This window comes from Adiantum capillus-veneris, chromosome 10 (genome assembly GCF_014529385.1).
Source record: "Adiantum capillus-veneris isolate H3 chromosome 10, ASM1452938v2, whole genome shotgun sequence".
Taxonomy (NCBI): Eukaryota; Viridiplantae; Streptophyta; class Polypodiopsida; order Polypodiales; family Pteridaceae; genus Adiantum; species Adiantum capillus-veneris.
This window is the reverse complement of record NC_140940.1, coordinates 137,393,398-137,415,669: the sequence shown is the minus strand read 5'-3', so window position 1 is coordinate 137,415,669 and position 22,272 is coordinate 137,393,398.

Below are 22,272 nucleotides of genomic sequence, written 5' to 3'. Positions count from 1 at the left end.
ACCTATGGCCACGATGTCAAAGGTGGCCAAGATATCAATGCAGCCCCATGGCCCTAGGGCCATAGGATCTCTATATGGAACATGTGGCACCCTATGGCCCTTGACCTTATACATTGCAACCCCATGACCCTAGGGCCATAGGATTTCCAAATAAAACATAGGCAATGTATGGCCCTTGAGCTTATACATTGCCACCGTATGGCCCTAGGGCCACAAGATCTCACAACATACAATAAGAGAACCTAAGGCCCCTAAGCTCAAGGGTGTGGGTTCAAGGGTGGCCAAGATATCAATGCAGCCCCATGGCCCTAGGGCCATAGGATCTCTGTATGGGATATGTGGCACCCCATGACCCTAGGGCCATAGGATTTCCAAATGGAACATAGGCAATGTATGGCTCTTGAGCTTATACATTGCCACCCTATGGCCCTAGGGCCACAAGATCTCACAACATACAATAAGAGAACCTAAGGCCCCTAAGCTCAAGGGTGTGGGTTCAAGGGTGGCCAAGATATCAATGTAGCCCCATGGACCTAGGTCCATAGGATCTCTATATGGGACATGTGGCACCCCATGACCCTAGGGCCATAGGATTTCCAAATGGAACATAGGCAATGTATGGCCCTTGAGCTTATAAATTGCCACCCTATGGCCCTAGGGCCACAATATCTCACAACATACAATAAGAGAACCTAAGGCCCCTAAGCTCAAGGGTGTGGGCTCAAGGGTGGCCAAGATATCAATGCAGCCCCATGGCCCTAGGGCCATAGGATCTCTGTATGGGACATGTGGCACCCCATGACCCTAGGGCAATAGGATTTCCAAATGGAACATAGGCAATGTATGGCCCTTGAGCTTATACATTGCCACCCTATGGCCCTAGGGCCACAAGATCTCACAACATACAATAAGAGAACCTAAGGCTCCTAAGCTCAAGGGTATGGGTTCAAGGTTGGCCAAGATATGAATGCAGCCCCATGTCCCTAGGGCCATAGGATCCCTATATGGGACATGTGGCACCCCATAACCCTAGTGCCATAGGATTTCCAAATGGAACATAGGCAATGTATGGCCCTTGAGCTTATACGTTGCCATCCTATTACCCTAGGGCCATAGGATTTCCGAATGGAACATAGGCAATGTATGGCCATTGAGCTTATACATTGCCACCCCATGGCTCTAGGGCAGTAGAATCTCCATATGGGACATGTGGCACCATATGGCCATTGAGCTTACATATTGCCACCCCATGACCCTAGGGCCATAGGATCTCCAACTACAAAGTAGGGCAACGTATGGCTCTTGAGCTTATACATTGTCGTGGACCTAGGGCCATAGGATCTCCAACTGGAACATAGGGCTATGTATTGGAGCTTATCTATTGTCGCCCCTAAACCCTAGGGCCATAGGTTTTCCAAATGGAATATAGGGCAACTTATGGCTCTTGAGCTTATACATTTACACCATATGGCCCTAGGTCCACAAGCTTTAACATTGCCACCGTAGGGCCACAAGGATCTCACAAGGTAGAAGAAGAAAAGCCTAGGACATAGGATTTTCAAATGGAACTGAGTGCACGCTTTGATCCTTGACCTCCAACATTGCCGTCCTATGGTGTGAGCCCAGGGGTGGCTGAGGTGTCTTCATAACAATTTCGGCCATTCAAGGGATATCTGCAAGTGGCCTAAATTAAAAAATAATTTTAAAAAAAAATTACGCTACGACAAACATTGTCATAATGGTTTTTCAAATACACTTATTGATATCGGACAAAAAAATAGCGCACAATTTTCGGGATAATGTTTTTAAATTTTAGCTATTTTTAGTGTATTTTTTACTATGCAGATTTTGATTCTGAAGTCAAATTTTGCTTCATGGGTGTCGTTCCACTCGTACTACAAAGATATGGACAGTGACAAAGCCTTGCACCAACCTTTTTTTTCCATACTCTTTTTTTTTTTTTTGTTTTATAAAGCTCTTTCAATTTCGGAGCCGACGAGCTATGTCTCATTTTCGCACAAAGCTTAGAAACTCTAGTAATCTTGACTGTCCCCCCATGAGAACAGCCCCTACATTCAAAATTCAAATTTTGAATTTCTAACCTAACCTAACTAACCTTATCTCTCTCATTCTCTCTCTACCACAATTTTTTCCACGCTATAGCTCTCTTTCTCTCTCTCGTTTCTTTCTCAAAACCTACACAGAAACTTGCACACACAGAGCTTGTCTTTCTCTGTCTCTCTCTCCCTCTCTCCCTACGTATACAGTTCTACGCCATCTTTGCGACACACACACAGATCTACGCGAAGCCATCGCCACAACCTTCAACAGAAGGACTGCTGTCACGACCTCCCAAACACAGATCTGTTACCATCATCGTCGCGGCCTCAACACACCTAAGTTACTGCTTGCTACTGCTACAGCCGGTTTTCATCAAACACAAATTTACTCAGAGGTAACCTATAGAAACCCTAATCTTTTTCCTTAATTCCGTTTTAACTATTCTTAATGTAATTACGTTTTAGCTAAGTTGTGAATCACCTCTCTCTAGAACAATAAACAAAAATCATTAATTACATCTCTAAAACTGTAAAATTGTAGACTATAGAACTATAGAACAGAAAAATCTCTAATTAGAGATCTAAAACTGTAATACAGAATACTCTAATTAGAGACCTAAAAATATAAAACAGAAGACACTAATTAGGGACCTAAATTTGTAAAATAAAAAACTCTTATTAGGGACCTAAATCTGTAAAACAAAAAACTCCTCATAAGTGACCTAATGCTGTAAAATTGTAAAACTCTAACTACAAAAATCTCTAATTACAACAAAAAATTATAAACCTGCAAATGCAAAAGACAACAACTACAGAAAATGCTGAAACTATGGATACTTGTAATTGGGTTGTGGGGAGTTGGGCACACATTGTAAGAGGACGAGTAGAGCACGCTGTTGTATAAGGATGGATTAGGGTTCAATTGTAGGATGATGGGAAAAAAAAAGATGCAAGAAGGTGGGAAAGAAAGTGTACACTATATGTGCTTGTAAGATATGGTGTAATATAGTTTCTTTAAATTCATTTGTAGTCACTAAAATAAAACTAGACATTGAATCCCTAGAAGGGCAGACAGGGTGTGGCTGCATAGGGTTTCACCTCATACTAAAGAGTAACATATGGCCCTAAGGCACCCTATTAACATAAGGCCATAGGGTGGTCTCACATCGTACTATAGGGTGACCAATGTCCCATCTGGCCATAGGGTGCCAATGTACAATCTCAAGGGTCATAGGGCTCCCTATGGTCCTATTGAAGATCCTATGGCCATAGGGCCATAGAATCTCCAAAACATATATATGGCACTCTGGCCATAGGATCACATGGTGCTCTATGTCCGATCTAGAGACCTTGTGGCCCAAGGGCCTTAGGGTGGCAATGTACAATCTCAAGGGCCATAGGGTTCCCTATGTTCCTTTTGGAGATAGGGTGGCACTAGGGCCCTAGAATCTCCAAAAGTAAAGGGCCATAGTGTGGGAATGTACAATCTCAAGGGCCATAGGGTTCCCTATGTTCCTTTTGGAGATCCTATGGTCCTCGAGCCATAGGATCTCCAAAATGAACATATGGCCCTACGGACATAGGATCACAGGTTTCCCTATGTTTCTTTTGGAGATCCTACAGTCCTCGGGCCATAGAATCTCCAAAAGTAACATAGGGCCCTACAGACATAGGATCACAGGGTGCCCTATGTCCCATCAAGATACAGTGTGGCCTAAGGGCCATAGGATGGCAATGTAAAATCTCAAGCGCCATATGGTTCCCTCTATGCTACTTCTGAAGATCCTATGGCCCTAGCGCCATAAAATCTCCAAAAGGAACATAAGGAACCTATGGCCATAGGATCAAAAGGTGCCCTATGTTCCATCTTGAGACCTTCTAGCCCAAGGGCCATAGGGTGTATTTGTACAATCTCAAGGGCCATAGGGTTCCATATGTTTTTTTTGGAGATCCTATGGCCCTATATCCATAGGATCACAGGGTGCCCTATGTCCCATCTAGAGACCTTGTGGCCCAAGGGCCATAGGGTGACAACCTACAATCTGAAGGGCCATAGGATTCCCTATGTTCCCTAGGGTCACAAGGTGCCCTACCTTCCATTTGAAGACCCTATGGCCCAAGTGCCATAGGGTGGCAATGTACAATCGCAAGGGCCATATGATTCCCTATGTTCCTTTTGGAGATCCTATGGCCCTAGAGCCCTAGGTGCATGGGGCTTCCATGGTGCCCCTTAATATGCACCATGGTGTACCCTATGTACGTAGGCCACCCTCGGGCCCTTGGATGCCCTCTTTCCCATCTAAAGACCTTGTGGTCCAAGGGCCATAGGGTGACAATCTACAATCTCAAGGGCCATAGGATTCCCTATGTTCCCTAGGGTCACAAGGTGCCCTACTTTCCATCTGAAACAATGAGGGAACCTTGTGGCCTTCGGGCCATAGGATCTCTATGTAGAGCAAAGAGCATAGAGAGCTTCTTACTACCATAGAGGGAACCCTATGGACTTCAGGCCACAGGGTGTCAATATAGAGATAACAAAGATTCTTACTAGCATAGAGGGGACCCTATGGCTTTCAGCCCACAAGGTCTCCTCAATATAGAGAAAATAGTGTTTTTTACTGGCATAGAGAGCACCCTATGGACCTGGGTCCATAGGTTGCCAAAAAACTGTCATGAATGGTTTCTTTAAGATGTGTAGAGCATAGAGAGGTTCTTACAAGAATACAGGGGACTCTATGGCTTGAAGGCCACAGGCTCCCAATATGGAGCATAGATCGGTTCTTACTAGCATAGAGAGACCAAATAGTGCTTTATACATGGGGCCTTAAGGTGTCAAAACAATGAGGGTTTTTTCAAAACAATGAGGGCACCTTGTGGCCTTGGGGCCATAGGATGTCAATTTAGAGCATAGAGAGCTTCTTACTACCATAGAGGGAACCCTTAACCTTCAAGCCATAGGGTCTCAATATAGAGAAAACAGAGGTTCTAGCATAGAGGGGACCCTATGGCCTTCAGCCGACAAGGTCTCATCAATATAGAGCAGTAGTGTTTTTTACTGGCATATAGAGCACCCTATGGCCCTGGGTCCATAGGTTGCCAAAAAAACCCTCATGAAGGGTCTCTTTTAAACATACAAGGCACCTTGTGCCCTTATGGTCATAAGATGTGTAGAGCATAGAGAGGTTCTTAGTAGCATACATAGAACCCTATGGCCTGAACGCATAGGGTCCTAATATAGATCATAGATTGGTTCTTTCTAGCATAGAGAGACCAAATAGTGCTTTATACTTGGGAGCATAATGTGCCAAAACAATGAGGGTTTTTACAAAACTATGAGGGCACCTTGTGGCCTTGGGGCCATAGGATGTCAATATAGATCATAGAGCATAGAGAGCTTCTTACTATCATAGAGGGAACCCTATGGACTTCACGCCATAGGGTGTCAACATAGAGAAAACAGAGGTTCTTACTAGCATAGAGGGGACCCTATGGCCTTCAGTCCACAAGGTCTCCTCAATGGCATAGAGAGAATCCTATGGGCCTGGGTCCATGGGTTGCCAAAAAACCCTCATGAAGGTTTTATTCAAAACATATAGGATGTGTATAACATAGAGAGTTACTTACTATCATAGGGGGGACCCTATGGCCTTCAGGCCATAGGGTGCCAGTATAGAGCATAGATCGGTTCTTACTAACATAGAGAGACCAAATAGTGCTTTATACATGGGGCTATAGGATGTCAATATAGAGCATAGAGCATAGAGCATAGAGCATAGAGCATAGAGCATAGAGAGCTTCTTACTAGCATACAAAGAACCCTATGGCCTTCAGGCCACAGGGTGTCAACGTAGACAAAACAAAGGTTCTCACTAGCATAGAGGGGAACCTATGGCCTTCAGCCCACAAAGTCTCCAGGATATAGAGAAAATAGTGTTTTTACTAGCATAGAGAGCACCCTATGGTTCTGGGTCCATAGGTTGCCAAAAAACCATCATGAAGGGTTTCTTCAGAACATAGAGGGCACCTTGTGCCCTTGGGGTCATAGTATGTGTAGAGCATAGAGAGGTTCTTACTAACATACAGGGGACCCTATGGCCTGAATATAGAGAATATAGAGAATAGATCGGTTCTTACTAGCACAGAGCGGACCCTATGGTCTGCAGGCCAAAGGGTGCCAATATAGAACAAAGATCAGTTCTTACTAGCATAGAGAGACCAAATAGTGCTTTATACCTCGGGCCATAGGGTACCAAAACAATGAGGGTTGTTCAATGGCATAGAGAGCACCCTATGGCCCTGGGTCCATAGGTTGCCAAAAAACCCTCCTGAAGGGTTTCTTCAAAACATAGAGGGCAACTTGTGACCTTGGGGTCATCGGATGTGTAGAGCATAGAGAGGTTCTTACTAGCATACATGGGACCCTATGGCCTTCAGGCCATGGGGTGCCAATATAGAGCATAGACCGATTCTTACTAGCAAAGATCGGACCCTATGGCCTTCAGGCCAAAGGGTGCCAATATAGAGCATGGAGAGACTCTTACTAGAATATACGGGACCATATGGCTTTCAAGTCACATGGTGCCAATATAGAGAAAATAGTGTTTTTACTAGCTTAAAGAACATCCTGAACTAGGGGGATTGGTTGTCAAAAATCCATCATAGAAGGGTTCCTATGGCCTTCAGCCCACAAGGTCTTCTCAATATAGAGCAAATAGTATTTTTCATTGGCATACAGAGCACCCTTAGGGCCCTTGAGGCCAACCCTATGGCCTTCAGGCCTTAGGGAGCTAATATAGAGCATGGTGATTTATATCGGCATAGAGAGATATGGCCCTAGGGCCATAGCAAAACAATGAGGTATTTTTGGAAACGATGAGGGCACCTTGTGGTCTTGGGGCCATAGGAAGTCAATATAGATCATAGAGCATAGACGATAGAGCATAGAGCACAAAGAGATTCTTAGTAGCATAGAGGGAACCCTATGAGCTTCAGGCCACAGGGTGCCATTATAGAGTAAACAGAGGTTCTTACTAGCATAGAAGAGACCCTATGGACTTCATCCCACAAGGTCTCCTCAATATAGAGAAAATAGTGGTTTTTACTTGCATGGAGAGCACCATATGGCCCTAGGGTCATAGGTTACCAGAAAACCCTCATGAAGTGTTTCTTTAAAACATTGTGGCCACCTTGTGGCCTTGGGGTCATAGGATGCCAATGTAGAGCATAGAGAGGTTCTTACTAGCATGCAGGGGACCCTATGGCCTTCAGGCCACAGATTGCCATATGGTGTTGGTGTAGAGGCTCTAAAGGGGTATTTAGGCTATTCAAGGGATACTTCTTTGAGGGTCCTCTAATGTCATAAGGGAACATGTGATCACACTACCATAGAGTGGCCTAGGTACACTTGTAGAACCATTTTGTTGGAACCCTTTGGAGCTAGGACCACATGCTTTAACATAGAGGTGACTCTATGGCCCTAGGTCCATATGGATGTAATAATATCCATCTTGTCTAAATATATGTCATTCTTTTTACAGAAAATGTCTCAGAAGAGAAAGTCAAAGTCAGTTGATGGAACAGGCTCAACACCAAGTTCTTGGTATCTAGATTTTCACTTACCAAATGGTGGAAGTGATGAGAAACTCCACTTGTTCTTTCAAGATAAAGAGCAATATTCCTTCAAGGACTGTGGTATTGTCAAGGAGATAAAGAAAGATTGTTCAGATCTTGAAATGTCTCCATGCCTTGGAGTAAAACTACTCAATTGTGACTCCTACTTGTTGGAGCCTGTGGCCTTTGCTCAAAAATTGGTGAAGGTTGATTATGAAGGATTGACAATGACAAAAGCAGGGTGGGTGGATCTTCAAGACGACACTCCAAGTGAGAACTTTATAGACTTATATATTGAGGGCTTTAAGAAAGTCAATCAATATTTAGGTAAATTGAGCAGCACAAAGAAGAATAAGAAGCGAAAGAATGAAGACACAGGTACTGCAAATCAATCTAAGACGCTCAAGGAGAGTCAGACTCCCTCACTTGGAGAAAATAGTGGAAATGTGGCCGAAGAAAATCTTTCAGTTATACCCTTACAGACTCAATAAGCAGGAGATTCTAGTGGACTTGCAACCCTAACAGTTGGAACCCCCTCAGTGGCAGTGGTTGTGGACTCAGCATCCTTAGCTGTGTTGGACTCTATTATATAGCCCAAAGAAAAAGATCTTGATAAAGAAGTTGCCAAAACTTCTAAGAGTGGGCTAGATGGATACGTCGGAATTGACCACTATTTTAAATTCGGTGTACAATTTACCCAGTTGATCCCAGTTGAGAAATGCAACCATTGTCAAATGTATATGTGAAATATCTCTTGAAGCATTTTGCAGGGCACTCTAGGTCAGTCTCCAGTGCAGCAGACTTGATGCCGTATAACCCAATTACAAAAATGCCTTTACAAATAGCTGAAGTGCATGGAGACAAGATATCAACATACCACTACTGGATTCTAGCTGGTCAGCATTCCATCATAGCGGCTAGAGCTTTTTTGCGAGACAACAACACTAAGTATGCTTTGAGAAAAGAGTTCTACAAGTTTAGAACTGCAAGGATAGTGGTAGACGCTCAGAAAGAGGTTGTTGTTCGAATTTCCAGAATGGAGAACATGGAGAGAATAACAGCAATGAAACACCAGCCTTATGTGGAGGTCTTGAAGCATGGCCGTAGTCAATAGCTTGGATATTCTAAACCAACAAAACCCAAGGCAGGTGTTCCTGTTTGTCATCCAAGTCGAGCAGGTTGGGATGTAAGTTCCACTTCCCTATGCTTGTTTTTGTTACAATATTTCTTGAAATAAAGTTAATTTTCTTTTCTTTATTTTGAACGCCTTTGTAAATGTGGTGAACATCGTGTTCAACCATAAATCATTTGCCAACAAAGAAGCACACATGGTCATGTACGATGATGAAATCTATGATCAGTGGATACACATCTTGGAGAAGCATCAGACATCAACTTCTCGTGGGCGACAACCAAGCATAACAACCTTTAGATGCCTAGCTGGTTTAGAAGATAATGATTTCAAGCTACTACAACAAGAGCTAGCAGATGAGAAGATTTGCTTAGTGAAGCAACCACGTCAACAAGCGGGCATGCTCGACCTCACTGCACGTGCAACGGTCTTAAAGAAGACCAGGGTTTTTGAGCCTCAAATGTTGATGGCATTTAAAGAGATAGATCCATCAGCAATAGCAGTTACTTTATGGGATAAATGTAAGTCTCATTATAACATTACAGATGAGATTTACAAATCTCTCTTCATGAGTTGTACGCAATGGCTAAATATCCTACTACAAAAAGGAAAGAAGAAAGAGCCAATTCGTGAGATCACTAGGGGATATGTGCAGTGGATCATTGCACAAAATAATGGCACTTCTAGTTTGCAATTCATTTTACCATGGACAATCAAGTGTCTTGGAAAGAATTTGAAAGGCATTGAGTTTCTATGCAGTGAGAATAGCTCTAAATTTAGTGTTGGTGTTTGCATCATAGACACAACACACAAAAGTATTTCATCTAGTGGTTGGAGTGCTGCCCAATTTGGTAAAGTAGTTGATGGAGTATGTGGGGAATCACATCAACCATCAGAGTTTTTAATTGCCGGCTTAGTCAAGTATCAGCATGCTGCTTCCCTAGAGAAGGCAATTTCTGAAAAAGCTAAATGGTATGAAATGCACGTTCTACCTTTGAGCTCCTTAATGGGATCAGAGACCATCCAAACATGTGCTCTTCGCGAAGTAGTTTTTGGGGTTTGGGAAATTTTCAGTCAAGGAGAGCAGTACACCAACTACTCTAGTGTTAAAGAGTCATTGTTGGAGCCAATGCATACTCTCTGCATCAATGACGACGAGTATGATGCTGTGACCACGGCCAAATCCTTTTTTGTACGTCATGCAATCAAATTCATCTGTCTCAAAGAAGATGATCAAGTGATAGACATCTTCTCATTAGGCTATGGGACTAAAAAGGCACTACAACAACAGAGAAAGGTGATATCAGTTGCATGTAGTAGTGATCAAATGACGCAATTGGAATCTCTTTGCCATTCTGTAGTGGAAGAAGACCTTGATCTTAGAAGTGGATAACACAGAGAAAGTCAATGCCAAGGATTCAAAGGAAGAAGAAATTGAAGAACCATTGGATGCAAGTGCTGAGGCCATTCTAGAAAGTCTACAGGAAATAGGTTAAGCTAGCCACCCATGATATTACATTACTGATATTTAGATTATTATTGTTGTCATTTTATTTTATTTGTCCCATCTCAAATCTGCCCATGATGTTAAAAACATTGATGTTTGGCTCGTTATTGTTCTCAATTTATTTTCTTTGAAAAAATGTGAACTTGTGAGTTTGAGTTTTTTCACAATAAATGAATTAGACTTAAGTGTATGATATTATATGGACATGTTTTGGTAAATAGAATTCTACATTTATATATGGTCATAAGATATATATTATGTAATACTTTAAAGGTAATTGATCATATGAGGTTTGGGAAGAATACACTATGACTTGAGGATCATAGAGTTCTTTGTAGACTTGAGGATCGTAGATTTCTTTGTAGACATGACACCCTATGGCCCTAGGGCCATAGAATCCTCCAAAAGAAAATGGGATACCCAAAAACCTTACAGATGTAGGGTGATTACACTGAGTCTCTAAAAGGGCACATAAGCATCTGGGTTACTCTATAGCCTTACGCCCATAGGGTGTCAACATAGAATCCCCCAAAAGAATTTGGCTACCCTACAATCTTACGGATATAGGGTGATTACATAGAGTCTTTAAAAGGTCACATAAGCATTTGGGCTAGTCTACAGCCTTAAGGCCATAGGGTGTCAACACAGCTATCCTACAATCTTATGTATATAGAGAGATTACATAAAGTCTCTAAACGGGAACATGAGTGTTTCGGCTATTCTAGAAAGGAAACATAAGTTATCCAAGAGCATTTGGGATACCCTAAGGCCTTAGGGCCATAGGGTGGTGACATAGAATCTCCAGAGGGGCACTTAAATCACCCCATGGATGCAAATCACCTAGCTCTTATAGACACATCTTATAAAACATCACATGACACCCTATGGCCTTTAGACCAAAGGTTGGTTATTCTAGGTCACCTAAAGACTCTTTAACACTAGGTTGGTAACCTAACAGGACATAAAAGTGTTCAGGGTTTTGAAAAAAACCTCCAAAACCATAGTAGATCCACTCATTTTGTAAAATCCTTTCATGAGGTTATAGTTCAAGGCCTACTACACATGGAAAAAATAAGAAACTTGTAAAATTTCTCATCTTTTGGTCACACTAAGCCTCCAAAGTTGATGGACTAGTACATTTTCATCAAAACAGTCATTTCTTACGTTTTGTTGCATAAAAATAAGATTAGGGATTTTTGTAGGACTTGAGCTAAATTCCCTAGTTAGCTTCAATGGGCTGGTGATCAGAACATGTGATTGTTTCTCACTCACTATTTTTTGTTTTGCCAAAAGAAATGCGTACAAAAAAGTTGAATTTTTACCATTTTGCAAACCTATCATCAAAGTTTCTATAGCCACGCTCAATGCAAATAATATATGCATGTTTTCTTAGTGCCCTATTGTCCTTTAGGTTCATAAGGAGCCATGGAGCATGTCAAAAGAATAATACATCTCTTACCAAAGGGAGTCTTGGGAACAAAGATGAAGTGCTAAATACAGCAAACATGAAAAAACTAGGTTCAACATTATGAGTTGTAGAATCCCATAGAAACTATTCAATATCTAGCCAAATTTGAGCCTTATGACTAGATATGGTTACTACCTACAAAATGCATGTAGTTGTCACAAGAAACTAACAATATTGAAAAAGCTATACTTGATATACTAGAATGTTTCGTTTTCTTCTATAATTGAAAAAATCAACTATCGTTGTCTACTATGCAAAATAGGGTATTGGGTGCCCCAAAACTCAAGGAATATTAGCTTTATGTTACAATATGTGACATAGAAAATCAAAACTGCATTTGGATATCATGAAAGCCACCAAAAAAATCATAGAAGAGCTAAAATTGGCTAAAAAACAGGATTTGACAATTTTTGTAATTTGGTCATAACTTACAACTTTAACATTTATTTCTCCCTAGAAGCATCAGCACATGTTGAAGACTACTAAAAATAGTTCTCTAGCATTATAGACCTCACAAACATGAATTCTAGAGTGGTATAGTTGCAAAAAGTTGAAAAAAGCCAAAAACAGGACCCGTTTTTTCACGCAGTTTAGGTTGTGAAATGTTGTGCAAGAACAAGATTAAAGATGGAATTGATATTCCAAAAAAATGTCAAGTTTTTTTCAGCTCATGAGACAACTTTCTAGATAGATAGCACCTCAAAATCCATTTTGAAACTCTTGACATAATTCAAGGAAAATGGTCACTTAACAGGACATAAAAGTGTCCCATTACCAACCTAGTGTTAAGTGTTTCAAGAAAATTTTTCAATGGCTTTATATCTTGTGTCCATATACATTAGGGAAATATATTTCTTATCTTGTGATTAACACTAGAATGGTAACCTAACAGGACATAAAACTGTTCTTTCAGGGTTTTGGGAAAAATTCCAAAACCATAGTAGATCCACTCATTTTGAAAAATCCTTTCATGAGCTTATAGTTCAATAACTACTACATATGGAAAAAATGAGAAACTTGTAATTTTTCTCATCCCTTGGTCACTACAAGCCTCCAAAGTTGATGGACCAGTGCATTTTGCCCAAAACAGCAATTTCTTACGGTTGATTGCATATAAATAAGAGTGGAGATTTTTGTAGGACATGAGATAAAATGCCTCGTTAACTTCAATGGGTTGGTGACCAAAACATATGGTTGCTTTTACCTCACTATTTTTTTTTGGGCAAAAAGAATAGGTACAAAAAAGTTGCATTTTTGCCATTCTGCGGACCTATCATCAAAGTTTCTATAGTCACGCTCAATACAGATACTATATACATGTTTTCTTAGTTCCCTTTGGGCCTCTGGATTCAAAAGGAGCCATGGAGCATGTCAAAAGGATAATGGATCTCTTACAATTGGAACCTTGGGGGCAATGATAAAGTGCTAAATACAGCAAACATGAAAAAACTGGGTTTAGCATTATGACTCTAGAAACCCATAGAAACTACTCAATATCTAGCCAAGTTTTTAGTCTATGATTAGATATGGTCACTACATACGAAATACACACAATTGGCCTAAGAAACTAGTAATATTGAGAAAGTTATACTTGCTACTCTAAAATGTAACGTATTCTTCAGCAATCAAAAAACTCAACCATCATCATATACTATGCTATATAGCATATTAGGTCCCCCAGAAATCAAGGAAGATTAGATGTATGTTATACATTACACTTACACAATCAAAATTGAATTTGGATATCAAGAAAGCCACCAAAAAAATCATAAAAGTGCTAATTTTGGTCAAAAAACAGGATTATGCAATTCTTGTAAATTGGTCATAACTTTCAATTTTAACACTTAGCTCTCCCTACAAGCATCAAAACATGTTGAGAACTATGAAGGCCTAACCTCTAGCCATCTAAATCTCATAAACATGAAGTTTAGAGTGGTATAGTTGCCAAAAATTGAAAAAAAGCCAAAAACAGTACCCGTTTTTTCACATAGTTTAGATTCAAAAATGTTGTGCAAGAGTAAGGTTAATGGTGAGATCGATACTCAAAAAAAAAATGCTAAGTTTTTTTCAGCTCATAAGGAAACTTTGTGGATATATAGCACCTAGAAATTCATTTTCATACTCTTCAAATAATTCAAGCAAAATGGTCACTTAACAGGACACAAAAGTGTCCAAGGACATAAAAGTGTCATGTTACCATTCTAGTGTTAAGGTTTAATATTCTATTGAGAATGAAATAAGCTAGAAAAAACTAAAAAGTATTTAATCCTCAAAATTCCAAAATAAGAGTTTGAACAATTGATGTATGATCATTTTTTGTTGGGTGTAAGTTCTTCTATTGTGAATTGATGGTGTAAGCGTTTGAAATAATTATCTTTGCATTGCAACTAACTAGATTAAACATATATTCAACATGTGTTGTAAATGCCAATATTTGCTTAGATAGTAAACATCGAGTATAAATGGTTATTGAAGCATTTGTACTTTGGATTATGTGAAGATCTAGTTCTTTGATTGTAACAAGATTTTATTTAAAGATATAAAGTGCGAGTATTTTGTTCCAAACTATGATTTTGTTTCTCTTCTAGATGATGTAGAGAATTGGAATTTATATCTTGATTTTTTTTCAATAGAGAGAAGCTACGACTAGTAGAATTTTTTAGCTTGTCATGTAGCAATCGGAACATTGTATCAAGGTTTATTACAAATAAATGATTGTATAATGTATAACCATTGTTTAAGTTTGTAAATTGGAAGTAGAAGGCAATGCAAGTTCCAAAACATGTTCAATGCCATAAGGAGAATCCAACACAAATACTTTTGCCCCTTAGGAATGTAGCAATCGGAACATTGTATCGAGGTTTACTGCAAAGAAATCATTGTATAATGTATAACCATTGTTTACGTTTGTAAATTGGAAGTAGAAGGAAATTCAAGTTCCAAAACATGTGCAATGCCATAAGGAGAATCCAGCACAAATAATGATCAGCAAAAAATGTATGATGTATGATAATGATTCAATTTTGTATATCGTGTTGCATATTTATCGCATTTTTTAGCTTACACATTTTGCTAGCATAGAGGACACCCTATGGCCCTAGGACTATACGATGCCATCATATCCCATGTACAATTTCTCTTTTAGCATAGAGGACATCTTATGGATCTAGGGTCATAAGACGCCAACATAGTGCATAAATGGCTTCTTATAAGTATACACGTAAACACAGTGCATAGAGGGAATTTTACTAGCATAAAGACCACCCTATGTCCTTGGGACCTAGGGTGCCAACATAGAGCATATAGGGCTTTTTATAGCACCTTATTGCCCTTGGGACGCCATAGTGCCATAAAGTGGTTTTTGTATATATAGTAGAGAATTCTCACACACATGATACCTTGGTCACTATCTAGCCCTTGGACCGTATGATAGTAGCATAGAGGACACCCTATAACCCTAGGGTTTCCCTCTATCCCTAGGGCCATACACTGCCAACATATAGTATACATGGTTTCTTCATAGAGCAAACCTTTTAGTCCTACACTATAGAGTGGAAACCTAGACCATATAATGTATCCTACTAGCATAGAAGGCACCCTATGACCCTGAGGCCAAAGAGTACCAATTTAGGGCATACAGGGTCTCATCCTAAGTTGATGGGCACCTTGTGGCCCTAGGGAGCACCCTATGGCCCCAGGCCCATAGGGTGTCAACATAGTCAAATGGGGTGTAAAATTAGAGCATAGAGGGTTTCTTACTATCATGGAGGACACCCTGTGTCCTTGGCGCCATAGGGTGTAAACATATAGCATGGAGGGTTTCCTGCTAGCATAGAGAGCACCCTATGGCCTAGGGGCCAGAGGACACCCTATGGCCCTAGGACCATAGGATACCATCATATCCCATGTACAATTTCTCTTTTACCATAGAGGACATCTTATGGATCTAGGGTCATAAGATGCCAACATAGTGCATAAATGGCTTCTTATAAGTAAACACGTAAACATAGTGTATAGAGGGAATTTTACTAGCATAAAGATCACCCTATGGCCTTGGGGCCATAGGGTGCCAACATAAATCATACAGGGCTTTTTATTAGCACCTTGTTACCCTTGGGACAGACATGATACCTTGGTCACTATCTTGCACTTGGACCATATGATAGTAGCATAGAGGACACACTATAGCCCTAGGGTTTCCTTCTATCCCTAGGGCCATACACTTCCAACAGATAGAATACATGGTTTCTTCATAGAAAAAACCTTTTAGCCCAACGCAATCGAGTGGAAACCTAGACCATATATAAATGTATCCTACTAGCATAGAAGGCACCCTATGACCCTGACGCCAAAGAGTACCAATTTAGGGCATAAAGGGTCTCTTCCTAAGTTCAAGGGCACCTTGTTGCCCTAGGGAGCACCCTATGGCCCCAGGGCCATAGGGTGTCAACATAGTCAAATGGGGTGTAAACTTAGAGCATAGAGGGTTTCTTACTATCATGGAGGACACCCTGTGTCCTTGGTGCCATAGGGTGTAAACATATAGCATGGAGGGTTTCTTGCTAGCAAAGAGAGCACCCTATGCGCTCCCTATGGACTTGGGGCCATATGATTCCAACAAGGAGCATAAACGGTATTTTGATAGCATAGAGGATAGCTTATTTCCCTGGGGCCATATGATACAAAAATAAAAGAGTCTTAAGAAGGGCACCTAGGCCACTAAATCACCATGGGGCCATAAGGTGGTCTTTGTGGGAAATGCTCCTAAAGGGTTCCTTGGCTATCCTATGGCCTTTGGGCAATAGGCTACCAACATAGAGTTTAGATGGTTTCTTACTAACATAGAGCTCACCTTGTGGCCTACGATCTTTAGATTCTAATATAGAGTTTCAATGGTTTCATACTAGGCGTAAGGGGCACCCTATGGCCTTGGGGCCATAGAGTGTCAATGTAGAGCGCAGAGGTTTCCATTCTAGCATAGAGGGCACCATGTGGCCTAGGATCCATTTGATGCACCCTATGGCCCAAGGGCTATAGGTTGCCAATGTAGACCGTAGAGGTTTTCTTTCTAGCATAGAGGTAACCTTGTGGCCTAGGGGCTATTTTGTGCTCCCCTAGAGCATACAAGGTTTCTTAGTAGCATTATAAAGGGTACCTTGTGGCCCTCAAGTCTCCATAGGGTGCCAACATAGAGCGTAGAGGGTTGTTCTTACTAGCATAGAGGACATCCTATGGCCTTGGGGCCATAGGGTTTCAATATTGACCATAGAGGATATCTTACTAGCATAGAGGCTACCTTGTGGCCCTAGGTCCATAGGGTGCAAACATAGATAATAGAGGATTTCTTACTATCATAGAGGGTACCTTGTGGCCCTAGGTCCATAGGGTGCAAACATAGAGCATAGAGGATTTTTTACTAGCACATAGGGCACCCTATGGCCCAAACGCCATAGAGTGATAACATGTAGCATAAAGGGTTTCTTACTAGCATAAAGGCAGACCTTGTGGCCCTGGGGTCATAGGGTGCCAACATAAAGCATATATGGTTTCTTACTAGTGCTCATAGAGGGCATCTTGTGGCCCTATGACAACCGATGGCCTTAGGGCCATAGGGTGACACATAAATAAAGTACCATATGGATTTGAAGCCATATATCTATTTATATGTTGAGACCTCCCAACAATCCTAACCCTATGGCCTTGAGGCCATAAACAGACATATTTTGGATTATCTTAAAGTCATAGAGATATCTACAAAGAGAACCGTATGGCCTGAAGGCCATAAGAAAATTAGTCAAGGAAATCATCCAGTGCAAGAAGATCATGGCAATAGAAAATGAGACTTCTGCTCTAGAGCTTAAAGGCATAAATGTTTCTCCAAGTATACTTCTAGGCGCCACCATCATGGACAAAGAACTAATGTAGCATAAAAATAAATTCATTGTAGATGTGTTGTCAATTAGTAAATTTGCTATTTCCGATTAGTTTTTTCTAAGAGGGTGACAAAACAAAGTTATCAAAATGTAGATACTTTGGAATCTAAAATTAGGTGTTCTTTAAACTTGCAGTCCTTCAACAAGATATTGCGGCTGACAAAGTTTTACTCGAGATTGTTGGTATATAGGATGCTAATGCCATTGACCCTACTGAGAAAGATTCTATCAATATGCATGTCAAACAAAGAGTTTCTGATGAAGATGACAAGAATCTACAAGTCATTGAAGGTTAACTGCTACAACGACTGGAGATAAATTTAAAGAGTAATCCAATGGAAGAAGATAGTGAAAGTTCCAGAACATGTGCAAGGGAAGAAGAAGAATCCAATGAAAATATTCTAGTAGCCCAAGAGTTGGGAATTGGATTGCATGACACCACAATGGAAGTAGAAGGCAATGGAAGTTCTAGAACATGTGCAACGCCAGAAGGAGAATGCAACACAAATATTTTAGCACCCCAGGATTTGGAAATCGAAGTGCATGGTGAGTCAGACCTTCCATCCACCAACAAACCAATGTTGACTATAATAGTGAGCTTGTGTGGATTGTTCCTGAGGAGATGCTGGCAAAAGTCCAAGAAAATGAGGAGCTTAAAGTTTGGACATGAGAATATTGTTCTTCGTCCAGGATGCATTGAGTTTTTAAAGGCTCTATTTAGCAATTTCAATGTAGGGATATGGTCAGCTGCTAATGACATGCATGTTGTGGACATCATCAAGATTTTAGAAAAGGAAGCTAAAGAAAAATTCCCATTATTTATGATCTGGGGGAAAAGCCAATGTCAACCATGGATAGAATCAAGGATCACTCGCTTAGATAATCTAGTAGTAGAAGCACTTTTCAAACCGCTGGCTATTGCATCATCAAAATTTGGGCTTGATGCAAGAAGATTGCTTCTTGTAGATGATGAACCATTAAAGGGATGTGTGAATCCTGCATTGAATTGTATTTTTCCACCATCATTTAATGTTGATGATGAGGAGGATAATATCCTCCTTGGGGAGCTTCTACCATATATCAAAGCTCTCAATCATGTTAATGACATTCGCACAGTTACAGGGCCTCATTTATATGGACAAGCACCCATTGCTCAAGGTCATGAGCTTTATAACCGTGTACAAAAGTTTGTTGCAGAGTGGGAGGAGAGAAATCTAATTTTTCTAGGAAAAACCTACTCCACGGGAAGACTACCAGAAGTTTCTCGTCCTCTTCACGATGAGAAAGTTACAACATCTAGCACTAGTGGAATGTCCACTCGAAGTCAAGACAAGAAACTTTCAGCACGTGATCGAGAAAAAGTAAGGGTCTTAAAGAATATCAAATCATTATCAGCCTTGAAAGGTACAGAAGCAATCATGCTTGCCCAAAAATTGGGATATAAGGAGCCTGTGATCAAAGTACATGAAGCCAAGAATTATATAAAGCATCTAAAAATTCAGTATGATCTCAAATAGCCCTATATCAAGAAATGATGTAGCAATGTTTTGTAACATTTTGTCATTTACAAATATATTGATGTACTTAGAGACTTTGTTAGAGTGCTTAGGGTTTCAAGATATATGAAGATGTAAATGATTAATAGTTTTTTAAATTGTCTTTCAATACTATAAGTAACTTATGAGTTTCATGTGCCAAATGCTCTTTTTTTTTTAAAGCTTTTATAGTTGTTTGCTTTGAAATTTGAGTTCACTGTGCCATCAAGGACAATCTACATGCTCATAAGGTCAAATCTCACCCTATATGTCCTTGGGGGAATTTCACTTTATGGTCTCAACACCCTATGTGAATCTAAGACCATAGGGTCATAGTTTGGCATGTGTTCTTGCATAGGACTTACTAAGTGTAACCACAAACTAGCACCCTATGTCCCTAAGGTCTTCAACACACTTAAGATCTCTATACTAACTTTTTTTTTTTAATCATTTTAGGGCTTCTAAGAAAAAATGTTTTGCTATTAGATTATCACAAAATAGAGGAGCTCCCTTTCATATTACATCAAATATCACATTCAAACCAAGAGCAATGGTTTCATTATCTACCAACATCTTTCAAACAGGACAAAAGAACGCTTATCTTGGATTTAGAGGGTGTGCTTCTTGCAACATTTGAGCTTCAATCAAGGCCAACTTGGACCAAGTACATGTGCATTGTAGAAGATAACAATGAGGTGTATGCGGTGCGTCCAGATGTAGAGTATTTCTTAAGATTTTGCTTTGAGTTCTTTGAGGTTTGGATTTGGAGCTGCCATCATTTACAAAAAGCTCAACACATAATCAAGACCTGTTTTCCTACAGAAAGTCACAAATTCAAGATGATTATGGATAACCGGTGCTGCCAAAATTCAAATTTCATGATCGGTTACAAAAGATCCTATCACAAAAATCTTTCAACTATATGGAAGCTATTTGATTATTTAGATGGGGGCAACACTATAATATTTGATGATAGTCCATATCGAGTGATGTGGAATATGCAAGGAACTTATATGATTTTTCCAAAGTTTTGGAACCAACCTACTCAATTGCTTCAAAGTTTTTTAAAAGATGAAATTTTTCCATGGTTATGTGGATGGTTGTATGCTAAAGACAAGAGAGACTATACCATAAGAAATTTTGTAATGTTCCATCCTGATCCCGAGACTCACTATGTGATGCAATGTTATATGTCTCAAAGGACTCAAAATCTCAAGAGAAGGAGGCCATTTGATGTGTACTAGTTAAGTATTCTAAATAGCATCTACCAAGTATTTGGCAATGTGTACTTTTCAAAATTTAAATTTGATGGAATGTTGTGGGATATCTTGAAACATCTTTAACACTAGAATGGTAACAAGACACTTTTATGTCCTTGGACACTTTTGTGTCCTGTTAAGTGACCATTTTGCTTGAATTATTTGAAGAGTATGAAAATGAATTTCCTTATGAGCTGAAAAAAACTTAGCATTTTTTTTTGAGTATCGATCTCACCATTAACCTTACTCTTGCACAACATTTTTGAACCTAAACTGTGTGAAAAAATGGGTCCTGTTTTTGGCTTTTTTTCAATTTTTGGCAACTATACCACTCTAAACTTCATGTTTGTGAGGTTTAGATGGCTAGAGGTTAGGCCTTCATAGTTCTCAACATGTTTTGATGATTGTAGGGAGAACTAAGTGTTAAAATTGAAAGTTATGACCAATTTACAAGAATTACATAATCCTGTTTTTTGGCCAAAATTAGCACTTTTATGATTATTTTGGTGGCTTTCTTGATATCCAAACTCAATTTTGATTTTTTAAGTGTAATGTATAACATAAAGTTAATCTTCCTTGAGTTTTGGGGGACCTAATATGCTATATAGCATAGTATATGATGATGGTTGAGTTTTTTGATTGCTGAAGAATACGATACATTTTAGAGTAGCAAGTATAACTTTCTCAATATTGCTAGTTTCTTAGGCCAATTGTGTGTATTTTGTAAGTAGTAGCCATATCTAATCATACACTACAAACTTGACTAGATATTGAGTAGTTTCTATGGGTTTCTAGAGGTCATAGTGCTAGACCCAATTTTTTCATGTTTGCTGTATTTAGCACTTTATCATTGCCCCCAAGGTTCCAATTGTAAGAGATCCATTATCCTTTTGACATGCTCCATGGCTCCTTTTGAATCTAGAGGCCCAAAGGGAACTAAGAAAACATGTATATAGTATCTTTATTGAGCGTGACTATAGAAACTTTGATGATAGGTCCGCAGAATGGCAAAAATGCAACTTTTTTGTACCTAATTTTTTTGCCTTAAAAAAAATTTAGTGAGGTAAAAGAAACCATATGTTTTGGTCACCAACCCATTGAAGTTAACGGGGCATTCTATCTCATGTCCTACAAAAATCTCCACTCTTATTTATATGCAATCAACCGTAAGAAATTTCTTTTTTGAGCACAATGCACTGGTCCATCAACTTTGGAGGCTTGTAGTGACCAAGGGATGAGAAAAATTACAAGTTTACCATTTTTTCCATATGTAGTAGTTATTGAACTATAAGCTTATGAAAGGATTTTTCAAAGTGAGTGGATCTACTATGGTTTTGGAATTTTTCCACAAAACCCTGAAAGGACACTTTTATGTCCTGTTAGGTTACCATTCTAGTGTTAAGCTGTTTTTTTAATGAAGTGCATCCTATTGTCAAGAGACTTCTCTCATTCATGTTCTTTGGTTTCATTGTTTGATGCTTCTATGGTATTGTTAACTTTTTCTTCTTATTAATTGTCTTTATTAAGTGATCCAAACAATCAAAATTTCTTGACATTTGGTAGTGTTACAAAACGGTGTTTTTTGAACACACTCAATCTTGGAGATATCATACTCTTTCTAGTTAGTCTTTTATTGTATATGCGATGAAGACCATCATTTTTATGAAACTGTCAAGTTGGTGGTAATCTTTATGTTTATACTTTATACTATTTTGACATAATCAATGTATACAATGCGTATTATTCACATCAAATGGTGTTTTTAAAC